Below are 5,412 nucleotides of genomic sequence, written 5' to 3'. Positions count from 1 at the left end.
AAAAAAGGAGATCTCTTAAAAATTAAAAATTGGAGACCTGTGTCACTGATCTGTGTTGATTTTAAAATTGTGTCTAAAACAATAGACTTAAAAAAAAAAATATATGGCAAGTGTAATCCATGAAGATCAGTCATTTTGTGTCCCTAAACGTACAATTTTTGATAATCTTTTTCTCATAAGAGACATTATTACAGTTGCACAAAGACACAAACTGGACATTGGATTCCTTTCCTTGGATCAGGAAAAAGCTTTCGATAGGGTGGACCATCAGTATTTGTTTAAGACCCTGGAAGCTTTTGGTTTTGGTACACATTTTATTTCTCTTGTCATGCTTCTGTACAGTGACATTTACAGTATGCTACGGATTAATGGTTCTTTAACTAGGCCTTTCCCTGTGACTAGGGAAATAAGACAAGGATGCCCTCTGGCTGGTCTGCTGTACTCTATTTCTATTGAACCTCTGCTAGTTATGCTGAGGAAACAGCTGTGTGGTATTGGTGTCCCAGGTTTTCCAGAAGTAGCCCCTGTGAAGCTTACAGCTTACGCAGATGATGTAACGGTGATAATTAAGAGCACTGATGATGTTACTAAACTTATTTCTTGCTTGAATACGTTTCAGAAAGCTACATCTGCTCGTATTAACTGGGATAAATGTGCATCTTTGTTGTTGGGAGAATGGGAGGATATAGGACCACCTCGATTGCCACAACAATGTAAATGGGCTCAGGATGGTTTTAAAGTACTTGGTGTTTTTTTTGGGACAGCCCAATACACCGAAAATAATTGGGTGGGATTAGCAGACCAGGTGATTGGTAGATTACAGAAATGGCGATGGCTTCTCCTACAGACAAAGGTGGAATAGGCCTTGATAAAAAGTTGTTTTTAATGGAAAAGCCCTTAGAAGAAAGGGCACGGTGTCTCTTCCCTAATTTTTATTTGTCAGTTATGTAATTGAATCCCGAGTGATCATTGAGTATACATATTATCAACATACTGATAATGTAGCTTTTTTTGGTTCAGGTGGGGAGTGAGAGAGGCACTGGTGTCTGTGAGTGAAAATGGAAGCTTAGTATTTAATTGGTAAAATGGTTTTAATTTTTTGTTAATTATTTGTAATTGTATTTTGTTTATAATTGTTAATAATTTTCAAACCCTTAAATTGTTTTGAATAAAAAGGGGTTTTAAAAGTCAAAAGTCTCTCTCGCGCTCTCTCTCTCTCGCACTGAAACACACAGTGTCTCCCTGACATGCTGCTTCAACACTAACTGCGGTTACTGAAACCACGCCTTCTTTCTTTACGTTAATATTTGGGCGGCATTATGCTAATATTTCCACATAGTGAGGTAGATATGTGGGGGCGTGTTAGAACGAGCCGTTTTAGGGGGGCGTGGCAGAGTCTTAACTTTGATAAAGAATATCTCTTTGGTTTTGAGACTTTAGTCTTTGCAACTTCAGGGATCTTATCTATGCACAACCAGCTTGTAACACTCCAAAGAGAAAGAAAAACTTGAAATTGCATCATATGACCCCTTTAAGTCCAAAGTTAATGTGATGAGAGTAATGAACACGATATGCTTGTTTTATTGGCACAAATATGGTCCCTATCTCTAAATATGCACTTTTTATTTATACATCACTTCATATTTTATGATTTACTGGTATAGCAAATTATTTTGTCAACCTCACTTTAACCTTGACCTAAACTATAAAATCTCTCTGAATAGAAATATGCTGATGAATATAATATTTAATGTGTCAATCTGTGTTCAGTTGTTTTAGGAGGGCAGTGTCGTCCATCTGTAAGCGAACTAATTCAGAAAACAGGTGAGAGAATCAAACTAAGAGAAAGAAAGACTTGAACTGAGTTTGACTGAATCACATTTAAGCGCTGAAACAGACGGATGATGTTTGAACATACAGACGAGACAGAAGCTCTAAGAATCTTCATATTTAAATTAATCTTCAGCTGTATGAATCTTCATGTTTAATTGACGGTGTGTTCCAAACGGGATATATCGCCTTCCGAAGGGCACTTTGGAGTGAAAACAATCATGGCCGACATATTGAAGGGTCGTTCCAAACCGAAGTGCTCAAAACTGGCCACTTCAAAGGGCCCTTCGGAATGAAGGATTTGGAACGGTACAACTGATGGACACTTCGGGCTCCCATGATCCTTTGTGCAGATTCTTTGCATAATGATGGTGCCTCCGTGTGGGCACATGATGATGACGCAGAAGGGCACTTCAAGAAACAGTTGTTTGGTCCCCTACACCCTTCAACCCTTCGAAGCTCTCACTCCGGAGGGTAAACCCTTTGAAGGGATTAGGGCATACGGAAGAGCCCTTCCGAATGGAACGCAGGGTAAATCTTCAGCTGTATGAATCTTCATGTTTAATTGAATCTTCAGATGTATGAATCTTCATGTTTAAATGAATTCTCTCAGGGATCCTGAATCTGGTGTCCAGATGATCCTCGTTCACTGAATAAATCTGAATCTGAGCAGCTCAACGGCTCAATGTTTAGAGGATGATAATCATCTGACATATTGAACCAACATCTCAGGTCATTTTGCTTACCGCATACTCAATGAGTAGGTACTTCATTTCAAAAAGTACTTACTAACGAGCGCTAAAAGAGTACGTACTGAACAGCCAAATCTCGTTAAGTATGAACGCGATCTGCCATGTTGACGTAATCTTCTTCTTCTTTTATTTTTTATGGCGGTTTACAATCATGATTTATCAGATGTATACCGCCACCTATCGTACCGCAGTACGTAGCATGGATCGTGGTCCCATAATGTTGACGTTAACATGTGACCTCCGACATCATAACAAGTTCAATAATTACTTGAGGTGACAGGTGTGCACTACCACCTGATCACAACAGTAAATTGCTTACCCTGCCTAGTGCGGTTTTCCTTAGCGTTTGGAATGTTTGGAATGGTGTTACAAAGGAGACGTCGGGCAGCTGCTCGCAGATCTCGCCTTAGGAGAAGACTGTTGATTTTATACTTAAAAAATGTAAGTGTCACCACTTATAAATTAAGATTACCCCAGAATGAATTGCATTGTTAGCTCACCCCAACACTTTCGCACAATGATAATATTTGCAGACCCATGCTTAATTGTACTACATATTACTGAAAATTTTATAATTTAATTAAAAAAGCCTAATTAATTGTTTTCATATGACATGCATGAAAACACATAAGACAAATGGAGCCAATGTGAACACATCAATTTTCAGTCAAGCAATGAATTAATGCATGAAGTAATGAAATAATTGCTTTATTTACTAACATTAGGAAACAATAAAAATGAGTCAATTAATTTAATTAACCATCACATTAACTGTATACATATACATGTCAACAACACATGAAACAAATCTTTATTTGAATTTAATGTTCTAATAAACTCGCACATATTTACAGGCAGTGAACCCCGCATCCTACTGTCATGTCAACACAGCTGTGCCGATTCTGCGATTTTATTTGGACCAAGCAGCTGACCACCGTGCCGACCTTCGCCTGTCTTTGCCATCCATCAGGTTCCTCATTGCAGCAGTCAGATTGGAATCTGACCATGTGAGCAAGTCAGTTATAGGAATTTTGAGGAGGGTGATTTATTTTCCAACCGGTGATGACCTGGAGGCAGTGGGAGCAGGATTTGCACAGCTAGCTGGATCACCAGCTTTCAGTCGAGCAGTCGGTGCAATAGATGGTTGTCATATCCGAATTAAACCTCCAGCAAATAACTCCCAATGCTACCACAACAGGAAACTGTTTCATTCCATCCAACGCCAGGCCATCACTGATCACCAGGGGAAATTCCTTCATGTCTTTGTGGGATATCTGGGGTCTGTGCACGATTCTAGGGTGCTGAGGAACAGCCCTGTATATGCCGGCAGCCTATATCCACCTGCAGGAAAGTGCATCCTCGGGGATGGTGGCTATCCTTGCCTGAGAGCACCCATCTGCCTCATCACCCCATACAGAGAGCCTGTGCAGAACCCTGTGCAGGCTCGTTTCAACAGCAAGCACTCCCGCGCACGAAGCATAGTAGAGCGAGCCTTTGGCATGATGAAAACACGCTGGCGCTCCCTTTTCTTCAAGGCCTTGGAGGTGAGCCCTGTCTTCGTGCCTGAGGTTGTTGCATGCTGTGCTGTGCTTCACAATCTCTCGCTCTTCTCAATGGGGACATCGTTGAGCCAGTGGAGGAAGACCATGACGACGGCCTCCCTGAACCCCACAACCTTGAACCAAGAGGGGGAGAACATGTGCGGGACAATCTGGCTGCTGCTGTGTCCGCTCCAAACATTCGTGTGCCTGCTCTCCATGAGCATGACTACCTGTGAAAGATTAAAACAGGTTAAGTCACTTTGGATATAAATGTCTACTAAATACCCAGGCCATCACTGATCACCAGGGGAAATTCCTTGATGTCTTTGTGGGATATCCGGGGTCTGTGCACGATTCTAGGGTGCTGAGGAACAGCCCTGTATATGCCGGCAGCCTATATCCACCTGCAGGAAAGTGCATCCTCGGGGATGGTGGCTATCCTTGCCTGAGAGCACCCATCTGCCTCATCACCCCATACAGAGAGCCTGTGCAGAACCCTGTGCAGGCTCGTTTTAACAGCAAGCACTCCCACGCACGAAGCATAGTAGAGTGAGCCTTTGGCATGGTGAAAACACGCTGGCGCTCCCTTTTCTTCAAGGCCTTGGAGGTGAGCCCTGTCTTCGTGCCTGAGGTTGTTGCATGCTGTGCTGTGCTTCACAATCTCTCGCTCTTCTCAATGGGGACATCGTTGAGCCAGTGGAGGAAGACCATGACGACGGCCTCCCTGAACCCCACAACCTTGAACCAAGAGGGGGAGAGCATGTGCGGGACAATCTGGCTGCTGCTGTGTCCGCTCCAAACATTCGTGTGCCTGCTCTCCATGAGCATGACTACCTGTGAAAGATTAAAACAGGTTAAGTCACTTTGGATAAAAATGTCTACTAAATACATACATAAAAATAAATGTGATTTGTATTTCTAAGTAAATCCTTTTTTTGAAAGTGTCTCTGTCATCTTAGTTTATTTCTTCAGGGTACTACTACAGGCTTATATAAATGTATATACATTTCATACAATTTTTATTTGAGAGATTAGTTCACTCAAACATATAAATTCAGTCATTATCTACCCACTTTTATGTCACTGAATCCCTCTGTTTTTGTTTATTACACTATTTGTTGATGCTTTTGAGGCTTCTAAATGTCAGGCTTTATTGGCCAATATTGTATGACCAGAAACCAACAGAATATACTTGACCAAAATCAGCTTTTATGTTCAGAAATAAAACTAGAGGGATGGAACACCATGAAGTGAAGTAAATAATGAGTTTATAGTGTATGTTTGGGTGA

The sequence above is a fragment of the Sinocyclocheilus anshuiensis genome, unplaced genomic scaffold (assembly GCF_001515605.1).
Source record: "Sinocyclocheilus anshuiensis isolate Anshui unplaced genomic scaffold, SAMN03320099.WGS_v1.1 scaffold295, whole genome shotgun sequence".
In the NCBI taxonomy this organism is placed as follows: Eukaryota; Metazoa; Chordata; class Actinopteri; order Cypriniformes; family Cyprinidae; genus Sinocyclocheilus; species Sinocyclocheilus anshuiensis.
This window is presented reverse-complemented; position numbering follows the sequence as displayed.